The following is a 16068-nucleotide window of genomic DNA, read 5'->3' as shown; positions in this document are numbered from 1 at the left end:
TAGCTTCCCACAGAGTTCTAGGGTACACCTGATCAGGTCCTGGGGATTTTTCCACCTTTACCCGTTTCAAGACAACCAGCACTTCCTCCTCTGTAATATCGACATTTTGCAAGGTGTCACCATCTATTTCTCTACATTTTATATCTTCCATATCCTTTTCCACCGTAAATACTGATGCACAATACTCCTTTAGTATCTGCCACATACTTCCTGTGCTAGTAAAAATATTCTGTTGTGTTGGATGTCTGAAAAACCTCCGGGTCTGTTGTGTCATCATAAGCTCGTCATGGGGAATATCCCTTTGGACATTCTCACAAATATAGTGCACCGAAAAGCAGAGATTTATATAAGATATGGCAACCCTTTTTGGATTACCGCGATACAGGCTGATCTGACAATTTAAACAGGGCTTTTGTATAGCCATGACGATATTGTCTAATGAACCACATATTAAAAATTGTGAATGTATGAATGTGTATCAGTTCATGCTCTCGAAGAACGAGAGCTATCACTTTGTTATGCTGAGCCATATTATTTATTGATTATTTATTGTTTATTTTTGTTTTTCTTCTGTCCGTTTAGAGACTTTAACTTATTTTGTATATACATGCACATGGGTGTAATTTTGTTCAGTTATTTGAGTTGTTTTGTTATTGGTTTAATATAAATAATAAAATATCTTTTTCAATAAAATAAATGTTAAAAAATTCAAATGCAAACATTGATAGATTCGAGTCCCAAATAACTCTTTTTCAGAGAGATCACTCATGCTTTACATTGAAGGTCCCAACACGGGTGATGGGGTGAGGTTGAGAGAGCATCCCCTTCATGGTAACCTCTGTCGGTGTGGGGAATTGAACCTGCGCTGGTGGCCTCCCTCTGCATCACAAACCAACCATCCAGCCAACTGAGCGGGAGACTGTGTAACTGTTACACACAGAATCAGTCACAGACAAAGGGCAAGAGAAATTTTAATGACAAGGGAAAAGGCGTATTTCAGACAAAAACGTTCTCTGCTAGAGATCATATTTTTTAATGAGGCAAGTGTTTGGAAGCTGTCTTTGGCTGAATACAATAAGGTGAGACCAGTGAAATAACCAGAATGACTAATTGTGATTGGATATCGATAAGCATAAAATAAGTGCATGTTTTTGATTGGTCTGTGGAAAGCATGCTGACTGTTGTATGAATTTATAAATCAGATGAAATATATTGTAAGCAGAGTCCGTCCCCATGGGAAATGCCTTCTGAACACGTGCTAGAAGAAACCCGGGGTATGAAGTGTCTGAGAATCGAATGCTCAGTAACAGGAACCTGGGGGTTGAATGACTAAAAGTTCCTGTAACATGGAGCTGAGAAAACCATCAGATCACCCCCAAACGTATTGAATGTTGGAGCATGTTTGAAATACTGAATGGCCTCATGATAGATTTTAATTGTGTGTGATTTGAGAAACGTACATCTCTACTCCATCCTCTTACATGTTACACACTGGGGCACAGCCGTTTTCCTGAAACTGGGAATAAGTTGGAACAATACCTGGAAAATTCCATAATTGGCATTCCCAGGACTATTCTATAACTATGTGGGTGGCATTAGAAAGGCAAGAGAGAAAGAGAGGGAAGGTGCTGTATGCAGTAGTGAGATTGGTGCAGCATGAGCCTTGTTCGGGGGTCGGTGCTAGAACAGATATACAGTGAGTGTGAGGGAGCAGAGAGAACACGGTGACCCTTAACCCTCCAGAGTGGGGAAGGTTATTGATGCTTTTCCTGTATTGCTGGACATTTCTTCAGACCGTAGATACTGCACTGAGGTAGGTGGAGAGAGCAGACCATGCTCGGTGGGTCTGGTAGTGTGGCCCCCTCTGGGAAGAGAATGGTCCCCTTTTGTACTTGCCCATCCACCAGGATCTCCATGTTGCTGTCGACAAACCGTGGTGTAATTTCCCCTTCGCTGCCATGTTTGGGGAAAATGTGCAGGGCAGCTCCAAAGTGAGAAAGCGCAACCGTGTGCCCATCGGCCTTTTCAAGATGGCACCAGTGTCAGTGATCACAGAATATCCAGGGGCATCCAGGCGATTGTGAGTACCTCCAGTCATGATGGGTGGCAGAATCGGGCTGGCATTGTATGAGAGGGACACTATGGAGTGGGGTGGCTAGTTAATGAGATGAGTTTGGTAAGATAGCACCAGGAAACTAGCTCGGCCTCGTGCAGACAACCCCTCTGTCACACCTAATTTAAATGTCACTGCGACAGTTTTTTGTTAGATTCAGCCCAGTGAGGCGAAGACTCTGCTGTCCTCACTCCCAGTTACAAAGCTGCAGAACAAATGCTCATCCAAAACTCTCCATCGCCTGAACTCACAGCAATATCCCTTTCACTCATAATTCTTCGAAATACTGACCCGTGTTGCATGATACTATCGAAATGTCTTCATTCTGAAACCTGTGAACATATCCTTCCATGATATTTTATCTCAGTCTCCCCCCCGCATCCTATCTCCACCCCAAAACACACTCATTTACAGTCATATTGCACGAGACTGCCAGTATGACTAGTCATTTGGCCTAGCTGGTCCATGGCAACCAAAATGTACATCCAGACTCACCCCATTTCCCTGCCCTTGTTCTGTATCCCTCTAATCCTTTCCTATCTGTGTATTTGTCCAATTGCCTTTTCAATGTTGTTATTGTACCCACCTCAATCACTTCCACTGACAGCTCAGTCCATATGTGTACCACACTCTATGTAAAAAAGTTGCCCCTCAGTTTCCTTTTTATATTTTTTATCCTTTCCAAACATTAATGGATGTCCTCTAGTCAACGATTCACCAAACTTGAGAAAGAAGGTTGAAGTATTCACTCCATGCACGCCTCTCATGATTTTATAAGGGCTACACTTCTATAAGAACCCCCTCAGTTTCCTTAGCTGTAAAGAAATAAGTTCTAACCTCTCCAACCTCTGCCTATAACTTAGAGCTTATAGCCCAGGAAACATCACTGGAAATTTGTTCTGCATACTTTCTAGTTCAATAATATCCTTTCTAGAGCAAGATGAACAAAACTGAACACAATACTCCAACTGCAGCCTTACCAACATCCTGTACAATTGCAGCATAACGTCCCAACTTCTATACTCAATGCGTTGATGAAGGCCAATGTGCCAACAGCCTTCTTCACTGTCCTGTGTATCTGTGACTCAAATTTCAGACAACCGTGCACCTGATCTCCAACGACCTTTTGTTCCACTACACGTCTTAAGGCACTATCATTCGTCATTAAACTCCTCCCTGGATTTGACTTTCCAAAATGCAAGACGTCACACTTATCTAAATTAAACTCCATTTGCTATTTCTCAGCCCACTTCCCCAGCTGATCAAGGTACTGCTGCAATTTCTGATAACGTTCCTCACTGTAAGTGATGTCTCCTAATTTAGTGTCATCTGCAAACCTACTAACGTTGCGTTGTGCACTCTGGTCCAAATCATTGATATAGATAACAAACAGCAATGGGCCCAGGACCGACCACTAAGGCACTCCACTAGTTACAGGCCTCCAGTCTGACAAGCATACCTCCACCAAAGCCATTTGTTTCAGAACATTAAGCCAATTGTGTCGCCAATTTGCCAGTTTACATTGGAGTCCATGCGATCTAACCTTCTAGAGCGGCCTACCATGTGGAACCTTATCAAAGACCTTACTGAAATCCATATAGACGATGTCCACCATCTTTCCTCATCAACCTTCCAGGTCACTTCCTCAAAAATCTCTATCAAACTTTGTCAGGCATGATCTGCCACGCACAAAGCTATGCTGACTGCTCCAAGTCAAACTCTGTCTTCCCAAATGCATCCATATCTTATATCTCCGAACCTTCTCAAGCGGTTTACCGAATACAGATGTGAAGCTTACTGGTCTATATTTCCCAGGCCTTTCTTTGCAGCCCTTCTGAATAAGGGCACTACATTTGCTACTGCCCAGTCTTCCGGGACCTTGCCCCTGAACTACCTTTTCTCGCCTTGTGCAGTGCTCTTAGATATATCTGGTCAGGACCAAGAGATTTATCTGACTTTATGCATTCTAATATTTCCAACAACACCTCTACTGTGATATTGACTGTGCCAAGATATCGCAACTAACCTCCCAAAGGTCACAGGTCTTCATGTCTTTCTTCATGATAAACACAGAGGGGAAATTGAGGACCTCACCCATCTCTTGAGGTTTTACACATGCATGCCCATTTTGGATTTTAAGGCGTCCTATCTCTCTCTAGTTGTTCTTTTTATTTACTATACTGAATCTGGATTCATCTTCATCTGCTCAGCCAAGGCTATCTCATACCCCATTTTAGCCCTGCTGATTTCCTTCTTCAGTAAACTCCTTTAACCCATGTGTACCTCCAGTGATTCCCTTGGAACCAGCTGCCTGTACCTGAGCGATGCCTCCTTTCTTTCTGCTCAGAGCCGCAATATCTCTTGTTATCCAGGGTTCTCTCTTCCAGCCTCACTTTCCCTTCACCCTCACAGGAACATGCAGACCTTGAACTCGAGCTACCTCACTTTTGAAGCCCTCCCACTTTCCCGGGATCCTTTTGTCTGGAAACACACTACTCCAATCAAGCCATGAAATCCCCTGTCTAATGTCAACAAAATTCGCCTTGCCCCAATTTAGAACTTGAATCTGTGGGCCATTTTTTTTCCCTACCATACCTATTTTAACATTAATACATCTCTGGTCACTTTTCCCAAAATGCTCCCCCACTTTACCTCCGTCACCTATCCTGCCCTGTTTCCCAACAGTAGGTCGAGTTTGTCCCTTCCCGAGGTGGACCCTGTACATGCTGCTTGTGGAAGCTTTCCTGAACACACTTAACAAATTACGTTCCACCTAAGTTCTTAACCCTCTGGAAGTCCCAGTCTATGTTAGGATAATTAAAATCACCTATTATGACAACCCTATTGCTCCTGCAAGTCACGCCAGTCTTCCTGCATATTTGTTCCTCTAATTCCCATTGATTATTTGAAGGCTTATAGTACAACCACTATAACGTCACCAACCCCTCTTATTGTTTGCATCATTTACAAAATCTCATTGGATATTATCTCAGTTATTTCATCTTTAAATACTAGAGTGATAATCGCCTTAATCAGAACTATTGGTATTTAAATTGTTTCCATTTACATCTCTTCCTCGTAGTGACTTTCACATTTCAGCATCCCTTGTCAAGGCACAGTGGAGATATGGAGCTGTAAATGGATGGGAGCTGCACATCCTGTCAGTTCCAACATTGGTTGCCAGTTTCCCCACACTGAGCTGCGATCTAACACAGTGTTACCGAACAATGCAACAATCTGGGTTTATATATGAATGAACCAGTGCGGACTGCACAGCCCCCCACGCTCGACATTTAGCCCGGGATTATAGATCCAGCATTGGTGTGGGCTGCACAGAGTTTCACTCCGCACAGAGCTGGGTTGCATTCAGCAGACACGAGCCGGATCTACACAGTGCTCCATCCTGAACATGTGAGTTAGATTGCGAATGTGAGAGAACTAAATATCTGGCTATGCCTTTATTTTTGTTTTAATTATTGTGATTGAACTCCTCAAATCGTGACTCATCCAGTTAGACCCGACCCTCTTGATGAGTCATGGTAACTGTTGTTACAGCATCTCTGTCTGCAACATGACCAACAATGGAGCAGAGGCTGCAGAGAGGGGAAGCTCTGTAAAATGGAATGAGGGAATCACCATCAGATCAGCCGTGGTCTTAGTGAATGGTGGGGCAGGATTGAATGGACCACTGATGCAACATATTCATATATTTCTGTTTGTTCCAAGCAAACTCCCCTTCTCTCCCAGTGTCCCATACTATTGGGGAGTGAGTCACCTCCTCCTGTCCCTGCGTAATAGGATCCTTGAGCCTCACTATCCTCCAGATTTCCCTGTGCCCCAGTTTTGAGCAGTTGAGTGACTGGCTCCTGTTCCTGTGTCCCAGCCTCGAACAGTTGAGTAACTGTCTCCTGTCCCTGTGTCCCAGTTTCAAGCAGTTGAATGACTCCCTCCTGATCCCAAGTTTGTGAAAGTAGATGTCCCCCTCCTGCTCCTGAGTAACAGGCTCCAATAGCTCTGTGCTCACCTGCTGCTCCTGTGGAATGGAGGTGAGGGACTGAATGGCCTCTTCACATTCTTCACAGCTTTTTCTTGATTAAAGGCCTTTCTCCCGTTTCTGTAAAACACCATAAAATTCTGAATGATGTATTTTAGTATTTGACTCTCTGTGATTGAGCAAACAAGCCGATTGGCAAAATTCAGATGCTGAATAGCCTCCTCCTGTTCCCGTGTTATACACTGAAGAGTCAATAGACTCTCAGAGATGTACAACACGGAAAAAGGTCATTCTGTCTGGTCATCCATACCGCCAAATATTCTAAATTAATCTCGTCCCCCTTGCCAGCACTTGGCCCATCTCCCTCTAAACCCTTCCCATGCATGTATCCATCCAAATGCTTTTTAAATGGTGTAACTGTACCTGCCCCCACCACCTCTTTTGTCTGTTCAATCCATACACACAGCAGTCTCTGTGTGAAAATGTTGTCCCTCATGTCCCTTTTTAAATCTTTCTCCTCTCACCTTAAACTTTTGTCTTCTAAGTTTGGACTCGTCTATCCTGGGAAGACATTGACTGTTTACCTTATCTATGCCCCTCATGATTTTATAAACCCCTTTAAGGATCCTCCCCCTCCCCAGCCTCAACACTTGAAAATAGCCCCAACCTATTAAAACTCTCCCTGTAACTCTAACCCTCCAACACCTGCAACATTCTTTTAAATCTCTTCTGCATCCTTTCAAGTTTGACAACATCTTTCCGACAGTAGAGAGACCAGAATTAAAGGCAATATTACAAAAGTGGCCAAACGCATGTCCTGTACAGATTTAACATGTCATGCAAATGCTTCGACTCAAAGCACGCACCAATAAAGGGAAGATCACCAAATGCCTTCATCACTGCGCTGTCTACCTGTGACAGCACTTTCAAGGAATGGAAAACCTACACCACTAGTTTAGCTTTGCTGCCTCACAGGGCAGCGACCTGGGTTTAATTCCATCCTTGAATGACTCGCTGTGTGGAGTTTGTACATTCTCCCCTGTCTGTGTGAGTTTCCTCCGGGTGCTATGTTTTACTCCAACTGTATAAAGATGTACAGATAAGTGTAGATTGGCCAAGCTAAATTGCGCACCGTACCCAGGGATGTGTAGGGTATGTGGATTACCCATGGGAAATGCAGGCTCAGAGGGATATGGCAGGTGTTTGTCCAGTGGGATACTGTTTAGAGGTTCAGTGTGGCCTCGATGGGCCGAAACGCCTGTTTCCTCACTGTAGGGATTCGATACTTTCAATGGAGTTCTCCTTCACTGGCAGCTTTCGACAGGGCACTACCTGTAATTCTTACCTTGATTTGTCTTGCCAAAATGCAACACCTCATATGTAACTAAAATATACTCTATCTGCCACTCCTCGGCTCACCTAAAAAGGTCCCATTATAGTCTGAGAGATCATTCTTCACTGTCGACAACACCACCAAATTTGGAATTATCTACAAACTTACTGAACATACTTCATAAACTCAAATGTAAATGATTTGTATCAGTGACAAAAGGCAGTGGACCCACTATTGATCTTTGTGGCACGCCACTGGTCACAGGTCTCCAAGTTTCATGAACAAATGTCCACTGTCACGGCCTGTCTCCAATATTCAAGAAAATTTCGGATCTAAATGACGAGTTCTCCCTGGATCTGAGGAAGTCTAACCTTGCTAACCAGTCTACCATGTAGAACAGTTTGGTAATCTTACTGAATTCCATAAAGACAACATCCACTGGCCTGTCTTCATCAGTCATCTTCATCACTTCCTCAAAAGATTACACCGAGTCAGTGAGACGTGATCTCCAATGTACAAAGCCCTCTTCAGTCCTTGTCTTTTCAAATGCATTTACAACCTTTCCAACAAAATCCACTCCAACAATTTAGTCACCATTGACGTCAGGCTCAGCGATCTATGGTTACCTTTTTTTTCCCTTACTTTTTAAATAATGTCACTATGTTAGCAGCCCTCCAGTCTTTTGACACCTCACCTATGGAAATCAATGATACAAATATATCAGCAAAATGTTGACCAATTTCTTTCCTTGCTTCTCACAAACATTTGGGATACAAATGATCAGGTCCCAGGGATTAGTTCACCTTTATGTGTTTTAAAATGTCAAACACCTCCTTGTAATATAGACACCTTTCAATGTATCACTGTATATTTATTCATTCTCTCGCTCTTGTAACCTCCTCCTCATTAAATACCGAGGAGAAGGTTTTGTTTCATATCCCTCCAATCTCGGGTGGTTCCATACATAGGTCGTCTTACTGATCTTTAAGGGGCCCAGTTCTCCCCCTAGTTAATCTTTTACCATTAAAGGATTTGTAGAATTTCTTCAATGCCTCGTTAACCCTATTTCTAAAGCCATCTCATGTCCACATTTTTCTGGCCCGAATTTCCCGTTGACTATACACTTATTGCCCTTATACTCCTCTCGGGATTCACTTGATCTCAGCTCTGTTTACCTGACATATGCCTCCTTCCTTACCTTGACCAGAGCATCAATATATCTAGCTATCCAGCACTCCCTGCACTCACCAGCCTTGCCCCTCTCACTAATAGGAACACGTTGGCTCTGGCCTCTCTGAAACCACATTTTGTTGGCCTTGCATTTACCAACCATCCCTTTACCTGTGAATAGGGTATTCCAATCAGCCTTTCACAGGGCACGCCTAACATTTTCAAAATTGGCCTTGTTCAAAGTTAGAACTTTAATGTTGACATCAGGTATTTCCTATTCCACAACTAATTTAAAACCAATATTTATGCGTAACAGACTTGAAAGTTAAATCAACACTTCCTGCTCCTCTATAACGGGCTCGAAAGTCTGACTAGGCTCCTCCTGTCCCTCTGTAATAGACTCAAGAGGCTTAATGGCCTCCTCCAGTTCTTCTAAACACACTCGAGAGGCTGCACGGCCTCCTCCTGTCCCTGTGTAACAGATCCGAGACACAGCAACCCGTGGATTACGAGCAGCTATTAAACTTTATCTGATGGAGGTCCATCCTTTCTCAGATACAGAAACACAGACAATACAATGTACTGCAAGTGCTCTCTCAGTTACACTTTATGCAGCTGCAGCAACGCATCTCTTTGTTCTGAATGATTCTGTTGACAAAATGTGCCAATATTCCAGCTTTCCACCTTTTCAAGTAGCAACAGGCTAATATGAGCTGATTGGTCTTCTCTTCTCCCTCTGTAAGAGGCCCATTGGGAGAGAATTTCTTCGGCTTGTACCTGAGCAGCAGTCTCAATGCTCTATCTCAAGGTTATGAAAGGATTTGATAACAGGACATTAAAATCAGGAGTGGCCGCACACTGTTCAATAAGCACCGTACTTTGTGTTCAGGTTTCTCGAAACTTGCCCATCACCCCGCCCCCTTTTTTATGCAGCCGATCTGTTATTTTAGAACTGCCTCCTTTCATAAACAGAATGGAACGTACATAGACTCCTGCAGTGTTCTGTTAATACTCTCATATACAAGGAAAAAAAGATATAAAATATTGAAAGATTTATGGTCCATCCCTCAGCAACCCTCATCCATTGCATCCAGTATATGAAAAGTGATTTATTGAACAGGTTAACTGAGCCTATTTGTTCAGTGACTGCGATTAATGCCAATCTCCATGGATTCTAATTATCCCAGTGGAGAGTTTCCATCTTTTAATGATAAATGGGCTCCGTTCAATGTGTTATTCCATAACATGAGCGGGAGCATCACCGACAGCACTGACAGGGATCAGCAGATCCAGAGAGAGGGGAGGAGAGATCAGAATCTGAGAACATTAGACTGGAATGTTCCAACAATCGATCAGAATCTGAGAACATTAGACTGGAATGTGCCAACAATGGATCAGAATTTGAGAACATGAGACTGAAATATTCCAACAATGGATCAGAATCTGAGAACATTAAACAGGAATATTCCAACAATAGACAGGAGCTTAGCCGATTATATTTGGTATCTTTCTGCATTTGATTGGATGTCATTATCATTGCGGATCTATAACGCTCTTCTCATTATTCAATACTTTTATTATCCCTTCCTGGCTATCGTTGGTGTTCCTGGTGAGTGTCACTATCCAGATTTTGTTTTTTATAAACCAGCTATGACTGTATTCTAGTTATTTCATATCGTCTACACTTCCTGCCACTATTATTGTTCCAATCCAATCCAATCTCTCAATCTAGATATTCACTCTACAGACCACTGCTAACTGCATCAATGAAGGTGTTCAATTACTGTCTCGCTCTCTGCTCTGGCAGTGTTACTCATGGATCTCTATGTTGAACTATTCAGTTTCAGGGGAGAATCATAATGCATCGTATCATTGCCTTTGCTGTTAAGAGCATGGAGGTCACAGTCGACTGTTCTGGTTACAAACTCCACTTCCTTCCACTGTTTCCATCCCATCCCTGGCCAATATCTGCGGCTGAAGCAGACATATCACAACTGTGGGAGATCCCTTTGACAATGAGCTGATTCTTGACACCATTCTCTGACATTTATAACTTGAAATACTCACCACTCCAGAATATATCTCACTGGTTTATTCCATCTGCTGTTTGAACCTTGAGCTATGAAGTACAGGCTTAATGAAGCCAATAATCTGCTGCTGATGCTCCCGGCTTCAAACCTTCCGAAGCAAATCTGATTCGAACTCACACCAAACTCCCATCGATCTGTCATTCATGTGCACACCCATGTATATTGCTGTTTTGTCTGGCAATGCCTTTATTTTAACATTCTCAAATACTTTACCTCATCTGTCCATGAAACTTCCCTCGTTCTCTCTATTGATAAACAAAAAGCCTGCCAGCTGTTCTTATTTAAAATTGTTTTCTCCATGTGCGTTCCTTCTCAAACAATGAGTTTCGTATTCAACCACGCCTATCGCGCACACTCTCTCAGTCTCTGATGAACACAGAGAGAGAGCAAACCTTTCCATTATAGGCAGTAATCTGATGCGAGTATAGTTAGCATATGTGAGTATTGTTTTCAATACTCTCCAGATAGTGCAGTTCACTGAGCAACACACTAGCATGGTGTGCACAGCTCTCCATGCTGGGCTGTCATCTTGTCCCAGTTTATGTTGTTTGTGGTGTTCTGTGAAGCAGATTCAGAATTTGATGTAACAAACCATTTCAGCTGATCTGACAATGCCTTTATTCAATGTTCTCATTCTTGTAATTTTACTCACGAAGATCTCACTTCTGCAGTTAGTCCCACTGCCCTGTCTTTTTCCCCTTATGTACACAACATCTTTTCAGTTAATTAACTGCCTGTTTCTGTCTTTAATGTGAATCTCTCTGTCCCTTTGTATCTTTCCCTGGCCTTGGGTTTTTGTCTCCCTAATGTATCGAGTGCTGGCATTGTGCAGCTCAGAAATAATGAAATGGCGTGTGTCAGGCTGTTGTTCACTTCCCGGTGTGTCCCATGTGATGGTTCATGGACAGGGGCGTTACAGATGTTATGAGACACATCCTTGTAACTTGGTGTGTACCTGTGGCTATCCCTCTCAGGTGACCTTGCGATCAGTAACACGAGGAAGACCACTGCGTAAAGGACCAGGCATCTAAATTGCCTGACAATGCTGTCTCTTTTTTTAAGAAAAGGTTATTTTCTCCTTATTTTTAGTAAGAGCTCTTAAAGGCCAAACTTCCTACTGAAAACGGCTCAAGTAAATAACTTATGGGGGTTTTAGGTTTTTAATAAATAGTAGTAACCATGGCCAGCTCGCATAGACCAGGCTTTCTAGGTTTCTTTTCATTGTAGCAATAATAATCACCAGGTGCTTGGGGTCCCAGAACGGGTGTAAGTTTTAGTAAATTATCCCTAGCTGCTATTCTCTCTGGAAGCACACTTGATGATGCTCATTCCTCCTGCATTGGAGAACTGCATGCAAGAATGCATGTTTGAATGTTCCTTTTTGCCAAGGGGTGTGTTTAGGTGATTGTAGTATATTGGAACAGTTCATTTGTAGAAGGTACTGTATCCATTATTCTGTTAAGGTTTCCAATAGTTAAGTTAGTCTAAATTCCTCTTCATTGTGAATGGATTTCGATTAGCGTGTTTAAATACATTGTGTTTTGCTTTATGGTGAGTGGTTTGACTAGTACCATCGCATCTGGAACACCCACTTCACATCTACCTTCAAAATAAGAAAAAGTAGGCATCCAAGGTACCCTCTTAAACTAGTTTGAGTCAGTCTGGTTGGTCTATAACAAACTGGGGTCTCTTGTCTGGTTCAAAATTGATAATACCAAATTGGGTTTAGAATTACAATCCCTACAGTCTGCAAAAAGGCCATTTGACCCAACAAGTCCACACCGACCCTCCGAGGAGTAACCTACCCAGACCCATTCCATTACCCTATTATTACACATTTACCCCGACTAAGGCACCTAACCCACACATCCCTGAAAACTACAAACAATTTAGCATGGCCAATTCACCTGACATGCACACTTTTGGATTGTGGGAGGAAACTCGAGAATCCAGAATCAGCTCATGCAAACACTGGAGAGTATGCACTGGGAGGCTATTGGGTTCAAAGGTCCCGTATGGTAGTTGTTAGTGTCTTTGGTTCTGGATGTTGAATTCGGTTGGTTTAAACAGTGTGTTGAGTATAATGACAGTTTCAGTAACTAAGAGTTCTCTGGGTGTGGAAGAAGTAAAGTTAGGGGTAATGAAGGGAAGCTGTAGAAATTGACAGACACGCTGGAGTTGGGGTTGTGTTTGTCTGTGCGAAAATGAAAGGTAATTACAGCTAGAGCTCGGCAATTACATTTGGTGGAACCGCCATCAGAGTCTTAGGAAATGGCTAGAATTCAATTTCAAATGAGGCACCTTGAACATGAAAAGGAATTGAAACAGTTTGAATTATGATGAAAAGTAGAAATAAAAGAAAAGGAAATGAAGACGAAAGAGAGAAGAAAGAGAGAAGAAAAGCAGAGAGTTTCAACTTCAAAAGTTAGTAATTAGAGAGGAAAGTTGACATAGATGGTGATGAAGGCAGACAGTCGGCTGGATAAGGAGGATAGTGAGGATGAGCAACCCTATATTGCCAAAGGACTGATGGGGATCTGTTTAAATACATCCAGGTATTATCTAAATTTGATGAGAATGATGGAGGGAGCCTTTTTAATATCATTTCAGAAAGTGGCGAAAGAAATGCAGTTGCCAGAGAACATGTGGATATAGTTGATTCAAACAAAGCTGATAGCCATTTGCATCCCTATCAGAGGAGGTATCTGCTGAGTATGAGGTGGTAAAGAAAGCCATTTGAAGTGCATATGAGCTTGTGCCAGAAGCTGACAGACAGTGTTTCAGGAATCTAAAATAGCATGCCTGGTTAAACGCACGTTGTGTTTGAAAGGATCAAACAAATTTTGAAAGGTGGGGAATGGTATTAAAACAGAGCAAACCTATGACCCTTAGAGAGATTCTTATTTTCGAGAAGTTCAACAATTTACTTCCTGCATTCATGAGAACTCATGTGGAAGAGCAGAGAGTAACAATGGGAAGGTTAGAAGCTAAAATGGCTGATGATGATGATTGAGTTCAGAAATCAAAGTTTGATTTCTGTGAGAGATTGAGAAGAATGTGTGAGGTTTTCTTAGAACATATCCCTGTGAGAGTAAGGTTTACTGGCATAGGCCAGGAGTAGCAGGTAAAGAGGTTACAGCATTAAGAGGTACAGAAGTATGTAATCCTTTTATGCTGAGACATGAGGAGCTATGTCATTCAGAAGGACTATTGGAGAGATGAGAAGTGCTCCATTATGTAACGTGTGGTTGGAGTGTCCAGTGGAAACATCAACAGGTTTATTCCACAATGGGGAAGGAGGCCTTGAGCTTGGTGTTGGTGTTACAACATTTCAGCATTTACATTGCAAATAACGTATCTGAGACAAATCGTTTTCACTGATCGTGACCCCTTAAAGTTTTTGGAGAAGTTTTGGGAGAAAAATACCAGTCTGTGTCGACTGAGCTTATTATTTCCGCCATTCAATATGAAATTATACATGTGACGGGGTTAGAAAACCTAAGTTTTGACACGTTGTGGAAACTTGAGTGAAGAAAGACAAAGGCATTCTGTGGCAGGAGTAAAATGACTGAAATCGAATCTCGTTGTGAACATTTGTATGCTCAGAGTCAATGTAATATATATGCATTGCAGTCAATAGACTATAGACAATAGGTGCAGGAGTAGGCCATTCTGCCCTTCGAGCCTGCACCACCATTCAATATGATCATAGCTGATCATTCCTAATCAGTATCCTCTTCCTGCCTTATCTCCATAACCCTTGATTCCACTATCTTTGAGAGCTCTATCCAACGCTTTCTTAAATTAATCCAGAGACTGGACCTCCACAGCCCGCTGGGGCAGAGCATTCCACACAGCCACCACTCTCTGGATGAAGAAGTTTCTCCTCATCTCTGTCCTAAATGGTCTACCCCGTATTTGTAAGCTGTGTCCTCTGGTTCAGTACTCAACCATCAGCAGAAACATGTTTCCTGCTGCCAGAGTGTCCAATCCTTTCATAATCTTATATGTCTCAATCAAATCCCCTCTTAGTCTTCTAAACTCAAGGGTATACAAGCCCAGTCACTTCAGTCTTTCAGTGAAAGGAAATTCCGCCATTCCCGCCAGTCTACTCATAGAGGAAGATTAGGAGGTCTAAAATGAATCCCTTTTTGTATATTGATGGATCATTTTATTAAAGGTGGAGTTGTGAGTATACTATCACGATAAAAAGGTTATTTTATCTTGGGATTTTTTTTTGAAGAGAGGTTATAAAGACAGAGGTGCAGAACTGCTGTCTGAAAACAGTTTAAGTAAATAATTGAGAAAGCCTTTAGGTTTTATTAAAACATTGGTAACAATGGAAGGGCAGCGGCCAGCTCTCCCAGACCAGGTTTTCTCGGTTTGCTTTTAGCTGCAGCATTCAGAAGCTGTTGGAGATCCCGGAAAGGTTTGGAAGTTTCAATACATGATCCCCAGCTGCTTTTCTCTCTGAGATCTCTGTTGATGTTGACATCTCTTCGATCGGAAAACTGCATGTAAGGATCTGTATTTGAATATATCTTTGTGCCAAGCAGTGTATACCAAGAAGGTACGGTATCTATTGTTTGTGTAAGTGTTCAAACATATAAGCTATTTCAAAATGTTCTTTTCTTTAATTGTATTTTAACTAAAGCATTTGAATAGATTATATTTTGCTTAATGTCGAGTGGTTTGACCAGTCACAACATATCTGGAACGCAAACTTCACATCTATTTTCAAAATAAGGAAAGGTTTGGGTCTAAGCGACCTTCTTAAAATATTTTGCAGGGATCTGGTCTGGTCCACAACACTTATAGATGAGGAGTTTCTGACTGACTCTTCTTGAAAATGTAGTGGAGGGGTTGGGGATGGTTTGCTGGAGGTTGTGCTGTGAGCTGCCTGAGACATTCAGGGAGACATGAGGATTTGCTGACCCATCTTTGGGTGGAGCCTGGGGACTGTAGTTACAGCATCTGGGTCAGTAACATGAGCTACAAATGGAGTAAAGGTTACAGAGTGGGGAAACTCTGAAAACACAGAGTTAGTGTATGAGTGGAAAGGGATCTGTTGGACCCACCCGAGTTTTCGATTAACAGCCTCGCAAGCTACACTTAATCCAGGAGCAGAGTGTGAGGGGACACTTATTGAAAAAGCAGCTGGTCACAGAGCGGTGTCACCTCCTTTAACGCGTCCTGCAGCTTCACCCCAGGGGAAAGGACGGTGCTGCCAGTGGCTGTTCGGGTCACAGTTTCATTCAGCTTCTATGTTCTGGAACTTTCCAAACAGGACTGGGTGAAATAGCCATCATCTCCCAGTATGTTGCCATCAATGTAACCATTCGGTAATGGAGGATATATATGGTGGATG

The sequence above is a fragment of the Chiloscyllium punctatum genome, chromosome 34 (assembly GCF_047496795.1).
Source record: "Chiloscyllium punctatum isolate Juve2018m chromosome 34, sChiPun1.3, whole genome shotgun sequence".
In the NCBI taxonomy this organism is placed as follows: domain Eukaryota; kingdom Metazoa; phylum Chordata; class Chondrichthyes; order Orectolobiformes; family Hemiscylliidae; genus Chiloscyllium; species Chiloscyllium punctatum.
The sequence above is the reverse complement of the archived record's forward strand: the minus strand, read 5'-3'. Positions refer to the sequence as shown.